General features: G+C 43.7%; 1 protein-coding gene and 1 long non-coding RNA gene across 2 annotated transcripts in view; one reads left to right on the forward strand and one right to left on the reverse strand.

Annotated features, from left to right (window-relative positions):
• Positions 1-22,906, forward strand: part of atpaf1 (ATP synthase mitochondrial F1 complex assembly factor 1) — an 82,516-nt gene that overhangs the window by 15,107 nt on the left and 44,503 nt on the right. The window lies entirely within an intron of this gene.
• LOC140354312 (uncharacterized) lies at positions 19,476-19,949 on the reverse strand. Its single transcript, XR_011925959.1, has 3 exons — positions 19,923-19,949; positions 19,738-19,769; positions 19,476-19,517 (listed from the first exon to the last, which is right to left on the reverse strand). It is a non-coding gene; the product is annotated as an uncharacterized lncRNA (long non-coding RNA).

Consider the following 22,906-nt stretch of genomic DNA (forward strand, 5'->3'; position numbering starts at 1 on the left):
CAAAAATCATCATGCTCCACAAAGATCATCATGCTGCACAAAGATCCTCATGCTCCACAAAGATCCTCATGCTCCACAAAGATCATCATGCTCCACAAAGATCCTCATGCTCCACAAAGATCATCATGCTCCACAAAGATCATCATCCTCCACAAAGATCATCATGCTCCACAAAGATCATCATGCTCCACAAAGATCATCATGCTCCACAAAGATCATCATGCTCCACAAAGATCATCATGCTCCACAAAGATCCTCATGCTCCACAAAGATCATCATGCTTCACAAAGATCATCATGCTCCACAAAGATCCTCATCCTCCACAAAGATCTTCATGCTCCACAAAGATCATCATGCTCCACAAAGATCCTCATGCTCCACAAAGATCCTCATGCGCCACAAAGATCCTCATCCTCCACAAAGATCATCATGCTCCACAAAGATCATCATGCTCCACAAAGATTCTCATGCTCCACAAAGATCATCATGCTCCACAAAGATCATCATGCTTCACAAAGATCATCATGCTCCACAAAGATCATCATGCTCCACAAAGATCCTCATGCGCCACAAAGATCCTCATGCTCCACAAAGATCATCATGCTCCACAAAGATCCTCATGCTCCACAAAGATCCTCATCCTCCACAAAGATCATCATGCTCCACAAAGATCCTCATGCTCCACAAAGATCCTCATGCTCCACAAAGATCATCATTCTCCACAAAGATCATCATGCTCCACAAAGATCCTCATGCGCAACAAAGATCCTCATGCTCCACAAAGATCATCATTCTCCACAAAGATCATCATGCTCCACAAAGATCCTCATGCTCCACAAAGATCATCATGCTCCACAAAGATCATCATCCTCCACAAAGATCATCATGCTCCACAAAGATCATCATGCTCCACAAAGATCATCATGCTCCACAAAGATCCTCATGCTCCACAAAGATCATCATGCTCCACAAAAATCATCATGCTCCACAAAGATCATCATGCTGCACAAAGATCCTCATGCTCCACAAAGATCCTCATGCTCCACAAAGATCATCATGCTCCACAAAGATCCTCATGCTCCACAAAGATCATCATGCTCCACAAAGATCATCATCCTCCACAAAGATCATCATGCTCCACAAAGATCATCATGCTCCAGATCATCATGCTCCACAAAGATCATCATGCTACACAAAGATCATCATGCTCCACAAAGATCATCATGCTCCAAAAAGATCATCATGCTCCACAAAGATCATCATGCTCCACAAAGATCATCATGCTCCACAAAGATCATCATGCTCCACAAAGATCATCATGCTCCACAAAGATCATCATGCTCCACAAAGATCATCATGCTCCACAAAGATCCTCATGCTCCACAAAGATCATCATTCTCCACAAAGATCATCATGCTCCATAAAGATCCTCATGCTCCACAAAGATCCTCATGCGCCACAAAGATCATCATGCTCCACAAAGATCATCATGCTCCACAAAGATCCTCATGCTCCACAAAGATCATCATGCTCCACAAAGATCATCATGCTCCACAAAGATCATCATGCTCCAAAAAGATCATCATGCTCCACAAAGATCCTCATGCTCCACAAAGATCATCATGCTTCACAAAGATCATCATGCTGCACAAAGATCCTCATCCTCCACAAAGATCTTCATGCTCCACAAAGATCATCATGCTCCACAAAGATCCTCATGCTCCACAAAGATCCTCATGCGCCACAAAGATCCTCATCCTCCACAAAGATCATCATGCTCCACAAAGATCATCATGCTCCACAAAGATTCTCATGCTCCACAAAGATCATCATGCTCCACAAAGATCATCATGCTTCACAAAGATCATCATGCTCCACAAAGATCATCATGCTCCACAAAGATCCTCATGCGCCACAAAGATCCTCATGCTCCACAAAGATCATCATGCTCCACAAAGATCCTCATGCTCCACAAAGATCCTCATCCTCCACAAAGATCATCATGCTCCACAAAGATCCTCATGCTCCACAAAGATCCTCATGCTCCACAAAGATCATCATTCTCCACAAAGATCATCATGCTCCACAAAGATCATCATGCGCAACAAAGATCCTCATGCGCAACAAAGATCCTCATTCTCCACAAAGATCATCATGCTCCACAAAGATCCTCATGCTCCACAAAGATCATCATGCTCCACAAAGATCATCATCCTCCACAAAGATCATCATGCTCCACAAAGATCATCATGCTCCACAAAGATCATCATGCTCCACAAAGATCATCATGCTCCACAAAGATCCTCATGCTCCACAAAGATCATCATGCTCCACAAAAATCATCATGCTCCACAAAGATCATCATGCTGCACAAAGATCCTCATGCTCCACAAAGATCCTCATGCTCCACAAAGATCATCATGCTCCACAAAGATCCTCATGCTCCACAAAGATCATCATGCTCCACAAAGATCATCATCCTCCACAAAGATCATCATGCTCCACAAAGATCATCATGCTCCACAAAGATCATCATGCTCCACAAAGATCATCATGCTCCACAAAGATCATCATGCTCCACAAAGATCCTCATGCTCCACAAAGATCATCATGCTTCACAAAGATCATCATGCTCCACAAAGATCCTCATCCTCCACAAAGATCTTCATGCTCCACAAAGATCATCATGCTCCACAAAGATCCTCATGCTCCACAAAGATCCTCATGCGCCACAAAGATCCTCATCCTCCACAAAGATCATCATGCTCCACAAAGATCATCATGCTCCACAAAGATTCTCATGCTCCACAAAGATCATCATGCTCCACAAAGATCATCATGCTTCACAAAGATCATCATGCTCCACAAAGATCATCATGCTCCACAAAGATCCTCATGCGCCACAAAGATCCTCATGCTCCACAAAGATCATCATGCTCCACAAAGATCCTCATGCTCCACAAAGATCCTCATCCTCCACAAAGATCATCATGCTCCACAAAGATCCTCATGCTCCACAAAGATCCTCATGCTCCACAAAGATCATCATTCTCCACAAAGATCATCATGCTCCACAAAGATCCTCATGCGCAACAAAGATCCTCATGCGCAACAAAGATCATCATTCTCCACAAAGATCATCATGCTCCACAAAGATCCTCATGCTCCACAAAGATCATCATGCTCCACAAAGATCATCATCCTCCACAAAGATCATCATGCTCCACAAAGATCATCATGCTCCACAAAGATCATCATGCTCCACAAAGATCATCATGCTCCACAAAGATCCTCATGCTCCACAAAGATCATCATGCTCCACAAAAATCATCATGCTCCACAAAGATCATCATGCTGCACAAAGATCCTCATGCTCCACAAAGATCCTCATGCTCCACAAAGATCATCATGCTCCACAAAGATCCTCATGCTCCACAAAGATCATCATGCTCCACAAAGATCATCATCCTCCACAAAGATCATCATGCTCCACAAAGATCATCATGCTCCACAAAGATCATCATGCTCCACAAAGATCATCATGCTCCACAAAGATCATCATGCTCCAAAAAGATCATCATGCTCCACAAAGATCATCATGCTCCACAAAGATCATCATGCTCCACAAAGATCATCATGCTCCACAAAGATCATCATGCTCCACAAAGATCATCATGCTCCACAAAGATCATCATGCTCCACAAAGATCATCATGCTCCACAAAGATCCTCATGCTCCACAAAGATCATCATTCTCCACAAAGATCATCATGCTCCATAAAGATCCTCATGCTCCACAAAGATCCTCATGCGCCACAAAGATCATCATGCTCCACAAAGATCATCATGCTCCACAAAGATCATCATGCTCCACAAAGATCATCATGCTCCACAAAGATCATCATGCTCCACAAAGATCATCATGCTCCACAAAGATCATCATGCTCCACAAAGATCATCATGCTCCACAAAGATCATCATGCTCCATAAAGATCCTCATGCTCCACAAAGATCCTCATGCGCCACAAAGATCATCATGCTCCACAAAGATCATCATGCTCCACAAAGATCATCATGCTCCAGATCATCATGCTCCACAAAGATCATCATGCTCCACAAAGATCATCATGCTCCACAAAGATCATCATGCTCCAAAAAGATCATCATGCTCCACAAAGATCATCATGCTCCACAAAGATCATCATGCTCCACAAAGATCATCATGCTCCACAAAGATCATCATGCTCCACAAAGATCATCATGCTCCACAAAGATCATCATGCTCCACAAAGATCCTCATGCTCCACAAAGATCATCATTCTCCACAAAGATCATCATGCTCCATAAAGATCCTCATGCTCCACAAAGATCCTCATGCGCCACAAAGATCATCATGCTCCACAAAGATCATCATGCTCCACAAAGATCCTCATGCTCCACAAAGATCATCATGCTCCACAAAGATCATCATGCTCCACAAAGATCATCATGCTCCAAAAAGATCATCATGCTCCACAAAGATCCTCATGCTCCACAAAGATCATCATGCTTCACAAAGATCATCATGCTCCACAAAGATCCTCATCCTCCACAAAGATCTTCATGCTCCACAAAGATCATCATGCTCCACAAAGATCCTCATGCTCCACAAAGATCCTCATGCGCCACAAAGATCCTCATCCTCCACAAAGATCATCATGCTCCACAAAGATCATCATGCTCCACAAAGATTCTCATGCTCCACAAAGATCATCATGCTCCACAAAGATCATCATGCTTCACAAAGATCATCATGCTCCACAAAGATCATCATGCTCCACAAAGATCCTCATGCGCCACAAAGATCCTCATGCTCCACAAAGATCATCATGCTCCACAAAGATCCTCATGCTCCACAAAGATCCTCATCCTCCACAAAGATCATCATGCTCCACAAAGATCCTCATGCTCCACAAAGATCCTCATGCTCCACAAAGATCATCATTCTCCACAAAGATCATCATGCTCCACAAAGATCCTCATGCGCAACAAAGATCCTCATGCTCCACAAAGATCATCATTCTCCACAAAGATCATCATGCTCCACAAAGATCCTCATGCTCCACAAAGATCATCATGCTCCACAAAGATCATCATCCTCCACAAAGATCATCATGCTCCAAAAAGATCATCATGCTCCACAAAGATCATCATGCTCCACAAAGATCATCATGCTCCACAAAGATCCTCATGCTCCACAAAGATCATCATGCTCCACAAAAATCATCATGCTCCACAAAGATCATCATGCTGCACAAAGATCCTCATGCTCCACAAAGATCCTCATGCTCCACAAAGATCATCATGCTCCACAAAGATCCTCATGCTCCACAAAGATCATCATGCTCCACAAAGATCATCATCCTCCACAAAGATCATCATGCTCCACAAAGATCATCATGCTCCACAAAGATCATCATGCTCCACAAAGATCATCATGCTCCACAAAGATCATCATGCTCCACAAAGATCCTCATGCTCCACAAAGATCATCATGCTTCACAAAGATCATCATGCTCCACAAAGATCCTCATCCTCCACAAAGATCTTCATGCTCCACAAAGATCATCATGCTCCACAAAGATCCTCATGCTCCACAAAGATCCTCATGCGCCACAAAGATCCTCATCCTCCACAAAGATCATCATGCTCCACAAAGATCATCATGCTCCACAAAGATTCTCATGCTCCACAAAGATCATCATGCTCCACAAAGATCATCATGCTTCACAAAGATCATCATGCTCCACAAAGATCATCATGCTCCACAAAGATCCTCATGCGCCACAAAGATCCTCATGCTCCACAAAGATCATCATGCTCCACAAAGATCCTCATGCTCCACAAAGATCCTCATCCTCCACAAAGATCGTCATGCTCCACAAAGATCCTCATGCTCCACAAAGATCCTCATGCTCCACAAAGATCATCATTCTCCACAAAGATCATCATGCTCCACAAAGATCCTCATGCGCAACAAAGATCCTCATGCTCCACAAAGATCATCATTCTCCACAAAGATCATCATGCTCCACAAAGATCCTCATGCTCCACAAAGATCATCATGCTCCACAAAGATCATCATCCTCCACAAAGATCATCATGCTCCACAAAGATCATCATGCTCCACAAAGATCATCATGCTCCACAAAGATCATCATGCTCCACAAAGATCCTCATGCTCCACAAAGATCATCATGCTCCACAAAAATCATCATGCTCCACAAAGATCATCATGCTGCACAAAGATCCTCATGCTCCACAAAGATCCTCATGCTCCACAAAGATCATCATGCTCCACAAAGATCCTCATGCTCCACAAAGATCATCATGCTCCACAAAGATCATCATCCTCCACAAAGATCATCATGCTCCACAAAGATCATCATGCTCCACAAAGATCATCATGCTCCACAAAGATCATCATGCTCCAAAAAGATCATCATGCTCCACAAAGATCATCATGCTCCACAAAGATCATCATGCTCCACAAAGATCATCATGCTCCACAAAGATCATCATGCTCCACAAAGATCATCATGCTCCACAAAGATCATCATGCTCCACAAAGATCATCATGCTCCACAAAGATCATCATGCTCCACAAAGATCATCATGCTCCACAAAGATCCTCATGCTCCACAAAGATCATCATGCTCCACAAAGATCATCATGCTCCACAAAGATCATCATGCTCCACAAAGATCATCATGCTCCACAAAGATCATCATGCTCCACAAAGATCATCATGCTCCACAAAGATCATCATGCTCCACAAAGATCATCATGCTCCACAAAGATCATCATGCTCCACAAAGATCCTCATCCTCCACAAAGATCATCATGCTCCACAAAGATCATCATGCTCCACAAAGATCATCATGCTCCACAAAGATCATCATGCTCCAAAAAGATCATCATGCTCCACAAAGATCATCATGCTCCACAAAGATCATCATGCTCCACAAAGATCCTCATGCTCCACAAAGATCCTCATGCTCCACAAAGATCATCATGCTCCACAAAGATCATCATGCTCCACAAAGATCATCATGCTCCACAAAGATCCTCATCCTCCACAAAGATCATCATGCTCCACAAAGATCATCATGCTCCACAAAGATCATCATGCTTCACAAAGATCATCATGCTCCACAAAGATCATCATGCTCCACAAAGATCCTCATGCTCCACAAAGATCATCATGCTCCAAAAAGATCATCATGCTCCACAAAGATCATCATGCTCCACAAAGATCATCATGCTCCACAAAGATCATCATGCTCCACAAAGATCATCATGCTCCACAAAGATCATCATGCTCCACAAAGATCCTCATCCTCCACAAAGATCATCATGCTCCACAAAGATCATCATGCTCCACAAAGATCATCATGCTCCACAAAGATCCTCATGCTCCACAAAGATCATCATGCTCCACAAAGATCATCATGCTCCAAAAAGATCATCATGCTCCACAAAGATCATCATGCTCCACAAAGATCATCATGCTCCACAAAGATCCTCATGCTCCACAAAGATCCTCATGCTCCACAAAGATCATCATGCTCCACAAAGATCATCATGCTCCACAAAGATCATCATGCTCCACAAAGATCCTCATGCTCCACAAAGATCCTCATCCTCCACAAAGATCATCATGCTCCACAAAGATCATCATGCTCCACAAAGATCATCATGCTCCACAAAGATCATCATGCTCCACAAAGATCCTCATCCTCCACAAAGATCATCATGCTCCACAAAGATCATCATGCTCCACAAAGATCATCATGCTCCACAAAGATCATCATGCTCCACAAAGATCATCATGCTCCACAAAGATCATCATGCTCCAAAAAGATCATCATGCTCCACAAAGATCATCATGCTCCACAAAGATCATCATGCTCCACAAAGATCATCATGCTCCACAAAGATCATCATGCTCCACAAAGATCATCATGCTCCACAAAGATCCTCATGCTCCACAAAGATCATCATGCTCCACAAAGATCCTCATGCGCCACAAAGATCCTCATGCTCCACAAAGATCATCATGCGCCACAAAGATCATCATGCTCCACAAAGATCATCATGCTCCACAAAGATCATCATGCTCCACAAAGATCATCATGCTCCACAAAGATCATCATGCTCCACAAAGATCCTCATGCTCCACAAAGATCATCATGCTCCACAAAGATCATCATGCTCCAAAAAGATCATCATGCTCCACAAAGATCATCATGCTCCACAAAGATCATCATGCTTCACAAAGATCCTCATGCTCCACAAAGATCCTCATGCTCCACAAAGATCATCATGCTCCACAAAGATCATCATGCTCCACAAAGATCATCATGCTCCACAAAGATCCTCATCCTCCACAAAGATCATCATGCTCCACAAAGATCATCATGCTCCACAAAGATCATCATGCTTCACAAAGATCCTCATGCTCCACAAAGATCATCATGCTCCACAAAGATCATCATGCTCCACAAAGATCATCATGCTCCACAAAGATCCTCATCCTCCACAAAGATCATCATGCTCCACAAAGATCATCATGCTCCACAAAGATCATCATGCTTCACAAAGATCATCATGCTCCACAAAGATCATCATGCTCCACAAAGATCCTCATGCGCCACAAAGATCTTCATGCTCCACAAAGATCATCATGCTCCACAAAGATCATCGTGCTCCAAAAAGATCATCATGCTCCACAAAGATCATCATGCTCCACAAAGATCCTCATGCGCCACAAAGATCCTCATGCTCCACAAAGATCATCATGCTCCACAAAGATCCTCATGCTCCACAAAGATCATCATGCTCCACAAAGTTCATCATCCTCCACAAAGATCATCATGCTCCACAAAGATCATCATGCTCCACAAAGATCATCATGCTCCACAAAGATCATCATGCTCCACAAAGATCCTCATGCTCCACAAAGATCCTCATGCTCCATAAAGATCCTCATGCTCCACAAAGATCATCATGCTCCACAAAGATCATCATGCTCCACAAAGATCATCATGCTCCACAAAGATCATCATGCTCCACAAAGATCATCATGCTCCACAAAGATCCTCATGCTCCACAAAGATCCTCATGCTCCACAAAGATCATCATGCTCCACAAAGATCATCATGCTCCACAAAGATCATCATGCTCCACAAAGATCATCATGCTCCACAAAGATCCTCATGCTCCACAAAGATCCTCATGCTCCACAAAGATCATCATGCTCCACAAAGATCATCATGCTCCACAAAGATCATCATGCTCCACAAAGATCATCATGCTCCACAAAGATCATCATGCTCCACAAAGATCATCATGCTCCACAAAGATCCTCATGCTCCACAAAGATCATCATGCTCCACAAAGATCATCATGCTCCACAAAGATCCTCATGCTCCACAAAGATCATCATGCTCCACAAAGATCATCATGCTCCACAAAGATCATCATGCTCCACAAAGATCATCATGCTCCACAAAGATCATCATGCTCCACAAAGATCATCATGCTCCAAAAAGATCATCATGCTCCACAAAGATCATCATGCTCCACAAAGATCATCATGCTCCACAAAGATCCTCATGCTCCACAAAGATCCTCATGCTCCACAAAGATCATCATGCTCTACAAAGATCATCATGCTCCACAAAGATCATCATGCTCCACAAAGATCCTCATCCTCCACAAAGATCATCATGCTCCACAAAGATCATCATGCTCCACAAAGATCATCATGCTTCACAAAGATCATCATGCTCCACAAAGATCATCATGCTCCACAAAGATCATCATGCTTCACAAAGATAATCATGCTCCACAAAGATCATCATGCTCCACAAAGATCATCATGCTCCACAAAGATCATCATGCTCCACAAAGATCCTCATGCGCCACAAAGATCTTCATGCTCCACAAAGATCATCATGCTCCACAAAGATCATCATGCTCCACAAAAATCATCATGCTCCACAAAGATCATCATGCTCCACAAAGATCCTCATGCGCCACAAAGATCCTCATGCTCCACAAAGATCATCATGCTCCACAAAGATCCTCATGCTCCACAAAGATCATCATGCTCCACAAAGATCATCATCCTCCACAAAGATCATCATGCTCCACAAAGATCATCATGCTCCACAAAGATCATCATGCTCCACAAAGATCATCATGCTCCACAAAGATCATCATGCTCCACAAAGATCATCATGCTCCACAAAGATCCTCATGCTCCACAAAGATCCTCATGCGCCACAAAGATCCTCATCCTCCATAAAGATCATCATGCTCCACAAAGATCATCATGCTCCACAAAGATCCTCATGCTCCACAAAGATCATCATGCTCCACAAAGATCCTCATGCGCCACAAAGATCCTCATGCTCCACAAAGATCATCATGCGCCACAAAGATCATCATGCTCCACAAAGATCATCATGCTCCACAAAGATCATCATGCTCCACAAAGATCCTCATGCGCCACAAAGATCCTCATGCTCCACAAAGATCCTCATGCTCCACAAAGATCATCATGCTCCACAAAGATCATCATGCTCCACAAAGATCATCATGCTCCACAAAGATCATCATGCTCCACAAAGATCATCATGCTCCACAAAGATCCTCATGCTCCACAAAGATCATCATGCTCCACAAAGATCATCATGCTCCAAAAAGATCATCATGCTCCACAAAGATCATCATGCTCCACAAAGATCATCATGCTTCACAAAGATCCTCATGCTCCACAAAGATCCTCATGCTCCACAAAGATCATCATGCTCCACAAAGATCATCATGCTCCACAAAGATCATCATGCTCCACAAAGATCCTCATCCTCCACAAAGATCATCATGCTCCACAAAGATCATCATGCTCCACAAAGATCATCATGCTTCACAAAGATCATCATGCTCCACAAAGATCATCATGCTCCACAAAGATCATCATGCTTCACAAAGATAATCATGCTCCAAAAAGATCATCATGCTCCACAAAGATCATCATGCTCCACAAAGATCATCATGCTCCACAAAGATCCTCATGCGCCACAAAGATCTTCATGCTCCACAAAGATCATCATGCTCCACAAAGATCATCATGCTCCAAAAAGATCATCATGCTCCACAAAGATCATCATGCTCCACAAAGATCCTCATGCGCCACAAAGATCCTCATGCTCCACAAAGATCATCATGCTCCACAAAGATCCTCATGCTCCACAAAGATCATCATGCTCCACAAAGATCATCATGCTCCAAAAAGATCATCATGCTCCACAAAGATCATCATGCTCCACAAAGATCATCATGCTCCACAAAGATCCTCATGCTCCACAAAGATCCTCATGCTCCACAAAGATCATCATGCTCCACAAAGATCATCATGCTCCACAAAGATCATCATGCTCCACAAAGATCATCATGCTCCACAAAGATCATCATGCTCCACAAAGATCATCATGCTCCACAAAGATCATCATCCTCCACAAAGATCATCATGCTCCACAAAGATCATCATGCTCCACAAAGATCATCATGCTCCACAAAGATCATCATGCTCCACAAAGATCCTCATGCTCCACAAAGATCATCATGCTCCACAAAGATCATCATGCTCCAAAAAGATCATCATGCTCCACAAAGATCATCATGCTCCACAAAGATCCTCATGCTCCACAAAGATCCTCATGCTCCACAAAGATCATCATGCTCCACAAAGATCATCATGCTCCACAAAGATCCTCATCCTCCACAAAGATCATCATGCTCCACAAATATCATCATGCTCCACAAAGATCATCATGCTTCACAAAGATCATCATGCTCCACAAAGATCATCATGCTCCACAAAGATCATCATGCTCCACAAAGATCATCATGCTCCACAAAGATCATCATGCTCCACAAAGATCCTCATCCTCCACAAAGATCATCATGCTCCACAAAGATCATCATGCTCCACAAAGATCATCATGCTTCACAAAGATCCTCATGCTCCACAAAGATCATCATGCTCCACAAAGATCATCATGCTCCACAAAGATCATCATGCTCCACAAAGATCCTCATCCTCCACAAAGATCATCATGCTCCACAAAGATCATCATGCTCCACAAAGATCATCATGCTTCACAAAGATCATCATGCTCCACAAAGATCATCATGCTCCACAAAGATCCTCATGCGCCACAAAGATCTTCATGCTCCACAAAGATCATCGTGCTCCACAAAGATCATCGTGCTCCAAAAAGATCATCATGCTCCACAAAGATCATCATGCTCCACAAAGATCCTCATGCGCCACAAAGATCCTCATGCTCCACAAAGATCATCATGCTCCACAAAGATCCTCATGCTCCACAAAGATCATCATGCTCCACAAAGTTCATCATCCTCCACAAAGATCATCATGCTCCACAAAGATCATCATGCTCCACAAAGATCATCATGCTCCACAAAGATCATCATGCTCCACAAAGATCATCATGCTCCACAAAGATCCTCATGCTCCACAAAGATCCTCATGCTCCATAAAGATCCTCATGCTCCACAAAGATCATCATGCTCCACAAAGATCATCATGCTCCACAAAGATCCTCATGCGCCACAAAGATCCTCATCCTCCATAAAGATCATCATGCTCCACAAAGATCATCATGCTCCACAAAGATCATCATGCTCCACAAAGATCCTCATGCGCCACAAAGATCCTCATGCTCCACAAAGATCCTCATGCTCCACAAAGATCATCATGCTCCACAAAGATCATCATGCTCCACAAAGATCATCATGCTCCACAAAGATCATCATGCTCCACAAAGATCATCATGCTCCACAAAGATCCTCATGCTCCACAAAGATCATCATGCTCCACAAAGATCATCATGCTCCAAAAAGATCATCATGCTCCACAAAGATCATCATGCTCCACAAAGATCATCATGCTTCACAAAGATCCTCATGCTCCACAAAGATCCTCATGCTCCACAAAGATCATCATGCTCCACAAAGATCATCATGCTCCACAAAGATCATCATGCTCCACAAAGATCCTCATCCTCCACAAAGATCATCATGCTCCACAAAGATCATCATGCTCCACAAAGATCATCATGCTTCACAAAGATCATCATGCTCCACAAAGATCATCATGCTCCACAAAGATCATCATGCTTCACAAAGATAATCATGCTCCAAAAAGATCATCATGCTCCACAAAGATCATCATGCTCCACAAAGATCATCATGCTCCACAAAGATCCTCATGCGCCACAAAGATCTTCATGCTCCACAAAGATCATCATGCTCCACAAAGATCATCATGCTCCAAAAAGATCATCATGCTCCACAAAGATCATCATGCTCCACAAAGATCCTCATGCGCCACAAAGATCCTCATGCTCCACAAAGATCATCATGCTCCACAAAGATCCTCATGCTCCACAAAGATCATCATGCTCCACAAAGATCATCATGCTCCAAAAAGATCATCATGCTCCACAAAGATCATCATGCTCCACAAAGATCATCATGCTCCACAAAGATCCTCATGCTCCACAAAGATCCTCATGCTCCACAAAGATCATCATGCTCCACAAAGATCATCATGCTCCACAAAGATCATCATGCTCCACAAAGATCATCATGCTCCACAAAGATCATCATGCTCCACAAAGATCATCATGCTCCACAAAGATCATCATCCTCCACAAAGATCATCATGCTCCACAAAGATCATCATGCTCCACAAAGATCATCATGCTCCACAAAGATCATCATGCTCCACAAAGATCCTCATGCTCCACAAAGATCATCATGCTCCACAAAGATCATCATGCTCCAAAAAGATCATCATGCTCCACAAAGATCATCATGCTCCACAAAGATCATCATGCTCCACAAAGATCCTCATGCTCCACAAAGATCCTCATGCTCCACAAAGATCATCATGCTCCACAAAGATCATCATGCTCCACAAAGATCATCATGCTCCACAAAGATCCTCATCCTCCACAAAGATCATCATGCTCCACAAATATCATCATGCTCCACAAAGATCATCATGCTTCACAAAGATCATCATGCTCCACAAAGATCATCATGCTCCACAAAGATCATCATGCTCCACAAAGATCATCATGCTCCACAAAGATCATCATGCTCCACAAAGATCCTCATGCGCCACAAAGATCTTCATGCTCCACAAAGATCATCATGCTCCACAAAGATCATCATGCTCCACAAAAATCATCATGCTCCACAAAGATCATCATGCTCCACAAAGATCCTCATGCGCCACAAAGATCCTCATGCTCCACAAAGATCATCATGCTTCACAAAGATCATCATGCTCCACAAAGATCCTCATGCTCCACAAAGATCATCATGCTCCACAAAGATCATCATGCTCCAAAAAGATCATCATGCTCCACAAAGATCATCATGCTCCACAAAGATCATCATGCTCCACAAAGATCATCATGCTCCACAAAGATCATCATGCTCCACAAAGATCATCATGCTCCACAAAGATCCTCATGCTCCACAAAGATCATCATGCTCCACAAAGATCATCATGCTCCAAAAAGATCATCATGCTCCACAAAGATCATCATGCTCCACAAAGATCATCATGCTTCACAAAGATCCTCATGCTCCACAAAGATCCTCATGCTCCACAAAGATCATCATGCTCCACAAAGATCATCATGCTCCACAAAGATCATCATGCTCCACAAAGATCCTCATCCTCCACAAAGATCATCATGCTCCACAAAGATCATCATGCTCCACAAAGATCATCATGCTTCACAAAGATCATCATGCTCCACAAAGATCATCATGCTCCACAAAGATCATCATGCTTCACAAAGATAATCATGCTCCAAAAAGATCATCATGCTCCACAAAGATCATCATGCTCCACAAAGATCATCATGCTCCACAAAGATCCTCATGCGCCACAAAGATCTTCATGCTCCACAAAGATCATCATGCTCCACAAAGATCATCATGCTCCAAAAAGATCATCATGCTCCACAAAGATCATCATGCTCCACAAAGATCCTCATGCGCCACAAAGATCCTCATGCTCCACAAAGATCATCATGCTCCACAAAGATCCTCATGCTCCACAAAGATCATCATGCTCCACAAAGATCATCATGCTCCAAAAAGATCATCATGCTCCACAAAGATCATCATGCTCCACAAAGATCATCATGCTCCACAAAGATCCTCATGCTCCACAAAGATCCTCATGCTCCACAAAGATCATCATGCTCCACAAAGATCATCATGCTCCACAAAGATCATCATGCTCCACAAAGATCATCATGCTCCACAAAGATCATCATGCTCCACAAAGATCATCATGCTCCACAAAGATCATCATCCTCCACAAAGATCATCATGCTCCACAAAGATCATCATGCTCCACAAAGATCATCATGCTCCACAAAGATCATCATGCTCCACAAAGATCCTCATGCTCCACAAAGATCATCATGCTCCACAAAGATCATCATGCTCCAAAAAGATCATCATGCTCCACAAAGATCATCATGCTCCACAAAGATCATCATGCTCCACAAAGATCCTCATGCTCCACAAAGATCCTCATGCTCCACAAAGATCATCATGCTCCACAAAGATCATCATGCTCCACAAAGATCATCATGCTCCACAAAGATCCTCATCCTCCACAAAGATCATCATGCTCCACAAAGATCATCATGCTCCACAAAGATCATCATGCTTCACAAAGATCATCATGCTCCACAAAGATCATCATGCTCCACAAAGATCATCATGCTCCACAAAGATCATCATGCTCCACAAAGATCATCATGCTCCACAAAGATCCTCATGCGCCACAAAGATCTTCATGCTCCACAAAGATCATCATGCTCCACAAAGATCATCATGCTCCACAAAAATCATCATGCTCCACAAAGATCATCATGCTCCACAAAGATCCTCATGCGCCACAAAGATCCTCATGCTCCACAAAGATCATCATGCTTCACAAAGATCATCATGCTCCACAAAGATCCTCATGCTCCACAAAGATCATCATGCTCCACAAAGATCATCATGCTCCAAAAAGATCATCATGCTCCACAAAGATCATCATGCTCCACAAAGATCATCATGCTCCACAAAGATCCTCATGCTCCACAAAGATCCTCATGCTCCACAAAGATCATCATGCTCCACAAAGATCATCATGCTCCACAAAGATCATCATGCTCCACAAAGATCATCATGCTCCACAAAGATCATCATGCTCCACAAAGATCATCATGCTCCACAAAGATCATCATGCTCCACAAAGATCATCATGCTCCACAAAGATCCTCATGCTCCAAAAAGATCATCATGCTCCACAAAGATCATCATGCTCCACAAAGATCATCATGCTCCACAAAGATCCTCATGCTCCACAAAGATCCTCATGCTCCACAAAGATCATCATGCTCCACAAAGATCATCATGCTCCACAAAGATCATCATGCTCCACAAAGATCCTCATCCTCCACAAAGATCATCATGCTCCACAAATATCATCATGCTCCACAAAGATCATCATGCTTCACAAAGATAATCATGCTCCACAAAGATCATCATGCTCCACAAAGATCATCATGCTCCACAAAGATCATCATGCTCCACAAAGATCCTCATGCGCCACAAAGATCCTCATGCGCCACAAAGATCTTCATGCTCCACAAAGATCATCATGCTCCACAAAAATCATCATGCTCCACAAAGATCATCATGCTCCACAAAGATCCTCATGCGCCACAAAGATCCTCATGCTCCACAAAGATCATCATGCTCCACAAAGATCCTCATGCTCCACAAAGATCATCATGCTCCACAAAGATCATCATGCTCCACAAAGATCATCATGCTCCACAAAGATCATCATGCTCCACAAAGATCATCATGCTCCACAAAGATCATCATGCTCCACAAAGATCCTCATGCTCCACAAAGATCATCATTCTCCACAAAGATCATCATGCTCCATAAAGATCCTCATGCTCCACAAAGATCCTCATGCGCCACAAAGATCATCATGCTCCACAAAGATCATCATGCTCCACAAAGATCCTCATGCTCCACAAAGATCATCATGTTCCACAAAGATCATCATGCTCCACAAAGATCCTCATGCTCCACAAAGATCATCATGCTCCACAAAGATCCTCATGCTCCACAAAGATCCTCATCCTCCACAAAGATCCTCATCCTCCACAAAGATCATCATGCTCCACAAAGATCATCATGCTCCACAAAGATCATCATGCTCCACAAAGATCATCATGCTCCACAAAGATCATCATGCGCCACAAAGATCATCATGCTCCACAAAGATCCTCATGCTCCACAAAGATCCTCATGCTCCACAAAGATCATCATGCTCCACAAAGATCATCATGCTCCACAAAGATCATCATGCTCCACAAAGATCATCATGCTCCACAAAGATCCTCATGCTCCACAAAGATCATCATTCTCCACAAAGATCATCATGCTCCATAAAGATCCTCATGCTCCACAAAGATCCTCATGCGCCACAAAGATCATCATGCTCCACAAAGATCATCATGCTCCACAAAGATCCTCATGCTCCACAAAGATCATCATGTTCCACAAAGATCATCATGCTCCACAAAGATCCTCATGCTCCACAAAGATCATCATGCTCCACAAAGATCCTCATGCTCCACAAAGATCCTCATCCTCCACAAAGATCCTCATCCTCCACAAAGATCATCATGCTCCACAAAGATCATCATGCTCCACAAAGATCATCATGCTCCACAAAGATCATCATGCTCCACAAAGATCATCATGCGCCACAAAGATCATCATGCTCCACAAAGATCCTCATGCTCCACAAAGATCCTCATGCTCCACAAAGATCCTCATGCTGTAGAAATGAGCATGTCTAAAATAACCTCACGATAGTGATAGTGCTTCAGAGCTAGAAGGTCCTGGGATCGAGGTGGTGGTGGAAGTGTAGAAGAGGAGGAGCAGAGGAGGAGGTGAAGAAGAAGAGGAGCAGAGGAGGAGGTGTAGAAGAACAGGGGGAGAGGGAATTAAATTTGTTTGTGATAAACCTCTTTTTAACGTGTTTTACTATGATTATTTTTTAATGCAAAGCTTCTTTTTTTGTACAATTAAGACACAATATGAATCACACCTTATCTCTGCTCCCAGAGAGACCTGGTTTAGACCTGGTTTGGACCTGGTTAAGACCTGTTTAGTCCTGGTTTAGACCTGGTTTGGACCTGGTTTAGACCTGGTTTAGTCTTGGTTTGGACCTGGTTTAGACCTGGTTCAGACCTGGTTTAGCCCTGGTTTAGAACTGGTTTAGACCTGGTTTAGTCCTGGTTTGGACCTGGTTTAGTCTTGGTTTAGACCTGGTTTAGACCTGGTTTAGACCTGGTTTGGACTTGGTTTAGAACTGGTTTAGACCTGGTTTAGTCCTGGTTTGGACCTGGTTTAGTCTTGGTTTAGACCTGGTTTAGTCCTGGATTAGAGCTGGTTTAGACCTGGTTTAGACCTGGTTTAGACCTGGTTTAGACCTGGTTTAGACCTGGTTTAGTCCTGGATTAGAGCTGGTTTAGACCTGGTTTAGACCTGGTTTAGACCTGGTTTAAACCTGGTTTAGTCTTGGTTTAGACCTTGTTTAGACCTGGTTTAGACCTGGTTTAGACCTGGTCTAGAACTGGTTTAGAGCTGGTTTAGAGCTGGTTCAGACCTGGTGTAGTCCTGGTTTAGACCTGGTTTAGACCTGGTCTAGTCCTGGTTTAGACCTGGTTTAGACCTGGTCTAGAACTGGTTTAGAGCTGGTTTAGACCTGGTTTAGTCCTGGTGTAGTCCTGGTTTAGACCTGGTTTAGACCTGGTCTAGAACTGGTTTAGAGCTGGTTTAGACCTGGTTTAGTCCTGGTGTAGTCCTGGTTTAGACCTGGTTTAGACCTGGTCTCGACCTGGTTTAGACCTGGTTTAGACCTGGTTTAGTCTTGGTTTGGACCTGGTTTAGACCTGGTTCAGACCTGGTTTAGCCCTGGTTTAGACCTGGTTTAGACCTGGTTTAGACCTGGTTTGGACTTGGTTTAGAACTGGTTTAGACCTGTTTAGACCTGGTTTAGACCTGGTTTATTCTTGGTTTGGACCTGGTTTAGACCTGGTTCAGACCTGGTTTAGCCCTGGTTTAGACCTGGTTTAGACCTGGTTAAGACCTGTTTAGACCTGGTTTAGACCTGGTTTAGTCTTGGTTTGGACCTGGTTTAGACCTGGTTCAGACCTGGTTTAGCCCTGGTTTAGACCTGGTTTAGACCTGGTTTAGACCTGTTTAGTCCTGGTTTAGACCTGGTTTGGACCTGTTTAGACCTGTTTAGACCTGGTTTAGACCTGGTTTATTCTTGGTTTGGACCTGGTTTAGACCTGGTTCAGACCTGGTTTAGCCCTGGTTTAGACCTGGTTTAGACCTGGTTTAGACCTGGTTTGGACTTGGTTTAGTCTTGGTTTAGACCTGGTTAAGACCTGTTTAGTCCTGGTTCAGACCTGGTTTAGCCCTGGTTTAGACCTGGTTTAGACCTGGTTTAGACCTGGTTTGGACTTGGTTTAGTCTTGGTTTAGACCTGGTTAAGACCTGTTTAGACCTGGTTCAGACCTGGTTTTGCCCTGGTTTAGACCTGGTTTAGACCTGGTTTGGACTTGGTTTAGAACTGGTTTAGACCTGGTTTAGTCCTGGTTTGGACCTGGTTTAGTCTTGGTTTAGACCTGGTTAAGACCTGTTTAGTCCTGGTTTAGACCTGGTTTGGACCTGTTTAGACCTGGTTCAGACCTGGTTTTGCCCTGGTTTAGACCTGGTTTAGACCTGGTTTGGACTTGGTTTAGAACTGGTTTAGACCTGGTTTAGTCCTGATTTGGACCTGGTTTAGTCTTGGTTTAGACCTGGTTTAGACCTGGTTTAGACCTGGTTTAGACCTGGTTTAGTCCTGGTTTGGACCTGGTTTAGACCTGGTTTAGACCTGGTTTAGACCTGGTCTAGAACTGGTTTAGAGCTGGTTTAGAGCTGGTTTAGACCTGGTTTAGACCTGGTTTAGTCCTGGTGTAGTCCTGGTTTAGACCTGGTTTAGACCTGGTCTAGAACTGGTTTAGAGCTTGTTTAGAGCTGGTTTAGACCTGGTTTAGACCTGGTTTGGACCTGGTTAAGACCTGTTTAGTCCTGGTTTAGACCTGGTTTGGACCTGGTTTAGTCTTGGTTTAGACCTGGTTTAGACCTGGTTTAGTCCTGGTTTGGACCTGGTTTAGACCTGGTTTAGACCTGGTTTAGACCTGGTCTAGAACTGGTTTAGAGCTGGTTTAGAGCTGGTTTAGACCTGGTGTAGTCCTGGTTTAGACCTGGTTTAGACCTGGTCTAGTCCTGGTTTAGACCTGGTTTAGACCTGGTCTAGAACTGGTTTAGAGCTGGTTTAGACCTGGTTTAGTCCTGGTGTAGTCCTGGTTTAGACCTGGTTTAGACCTGGTCTAGAACTGGTTTAGAGCTGGTTTAGACCTGGTTTAGACCTGGTTTGGACCTGTTTAGACCTGTTTAGACCTGGTCTAGACCTGGTTTAGTCTTGGTTTGGACCTGGTTTAGACCTGGTTCAGACCTGGTTTAGCCCTGGTTTAGACCTGGTTTAGACCTGGTTTAGACCTGGTTTGGACTTGGTTTAGAACTGGTTTAGACCTGGTTTAGTCCTGGTTTGGACGTGGTTTAGTCTTGGTTTAGACCTGGTTTAGACCTGGTTTAGACCTGGTTTAGACCTGGTTTAGTCCTGGTTTGGACCTGGTTTAGACCTGGTTTAGACCTGGTTTAGACCTGGTCTAGAACTGGTTTAGAGCTGGTTTAGAGCTGGTTTAGACCTGGTTTAGACCTGGTTTAGTCCTGGTGTAGTCCTGGTTTAGACCTGGTTTAGACCTGGTCTAGAACTGGTTTAGAGCTTGTTTAGAGCTGGTTTAGACCTGGTTTAGACCTGGTTTAGACCTGGTTTAGACCTGGTTAAGACCTGTTTAGACCTGGTTTAGACCTGGTTTAGACCTGGATTAGACCTGTTTAGACCTGGTTTAGACCTGGTTTGGACCTGGTTTAGACCTGGTTTAGTCTTGGTTTGGACCTGGATTAGACCTGTTTAGACCTGGTTTAGACCTGGTTTAGAACTGGTTTAGACCTGGTTTAGTCCTGGTTTGGACCTGGTTTAGTCTTGGTTTAGACCTGGTTTGGACCTGTTTAGACCTGTTTAGACCTGGTTTAGACCTGGTTTAGACCTGGTTTAGACCTGGTTTAGACCTGGTTTAGAACTGGTTTAGACCTGGTTTAGACCTGGTTTAGACCTGGTTTAGACCTGGTTTAGACCTGGTTTAGAACTGGTTTAGACCTGGTTTAGTCTTGGTTTAGACCTGGTTTGGACCTGTTTAGACCTGTTTAGACCTGGTTTAGACCTGGTTTAGACCTGGTTCAGACCTGGTTTAGACCTGGTTTAGACCTGGTTTAAACCTGGTTTAGTCTTGGTTTAGACCTGGTTTAGACCTGGTTTAGTCCTGGTTTGGACCTGGTTTAGACCTGGTTTAGACCTGGTCTAGAACTGGTTTAGAGCTGGTTTAGAGCTGGTTTAGAGCTGGTTTAGACCTGGTTTAGACCTGGTTTAGACCTGGTTTAGACCTGGTCTAGAACTGGTTTAGAGCTGGTTTAGACCTGGTTTAGACCTGGTCTAGAACTGGTTTAGAGCTGGTTTAGACCTGGTCTCGACCTGGTTTAGACCTGGTTTAGACCTGGTCTAGAACTGGTTTAGTCCTGGTTTAGACCTGGTTTGGACCTGTTTAGACCTGTTTAGACCTGGTTTAGACCTGGTTTAGTCTTGGTTTGGACCTGGTTTAGACCTGGTTTAGACCTGGTTCAGACCTGGTTTAGACCTGGTTTAGTCTTGGTTTAGACCTGGTTTAGACCTGGTTTAGACCTGGTTTAGACCTGGTTTGGACTTGGTTTAGAACTGGTTTAGACCTGGTTTAGTCCTGGTTTGGACCTGGTTTAGTCTTGGTTTAGACCTGGTTAAGACCTGTTTAGTCCTGGTTTAGACCTGGTTTGGACCTGTTTAGACCTGGTTTAGACCTGGTTTAGTCCTGGATTAGAGCTGGTTTAGACCTGGTTTAGTCTTGATTTGGACCTGGTTTAGACCTGGTTTGGACTTGGTTTAGAACTGGTTTAGACCTGGTTTAGTCCTGGTTTGGACCTGGTTTAGTCTTGGTTTAGACCTGGTTTAGACCTGGTTTAGACCTGGTTTAGACCTGGTTTAGTCCTGGTTTGGACCTGGTTTAGACCTGGTTTAGACCTGGTTTAGACCTGGTCTAGAACTGGTTTAGAGCTCGTTTAGAGCTGGTTTAGATCTGGTTTAGTCCTGGTGTAGTCCTGGTTTAGACCTGGTTTAGACCTGGTCTAGAACTGGTTTAGAGCTTGTTTAGAGCTGGTTTAGACCTGGTTAAGACCTGTTTAGACCTGGTTTAGACCTGGTTTGGACCTGTTCAGACCTGGTTTAGACCTGGTTTAGACCTGGTTTAGACCTGGTTTGGACCTGGTTTAGACCTGGTTCAGACCTGGATTAGACCTGTTTAGACCTGGTTTAGACCTGGTTTAGTCCTGGTTTAGCCCTGGTTTAGACCTGTTTAGACCTGGTTTAGACCTGGTTTAGACCTGGTTTAGACCTGGTTTAGACCTGGTTTGGACTTGGTTTAGAACTGGTTTAGACCTGGTTTAGTCCTGGTTTGGAC

The sequence above is a fragment of the Eucyclogobius newberryi genome, unplaced genomic scaffold (assembly GCF_026437365.1).
Source record: "Eucyclogobius newberryi isolate DKJ021-1_F unplaced genomic scaffold, fEucNew1.0.hap1 SCAF_9, whole genome shotgun sequence".
NCBI lineage: Eukaryota > Metazoa > Chordata > Actinopteri > Gobiiformes > Gobiidae > Eucyclogobius > Eucyclogobius newberryi.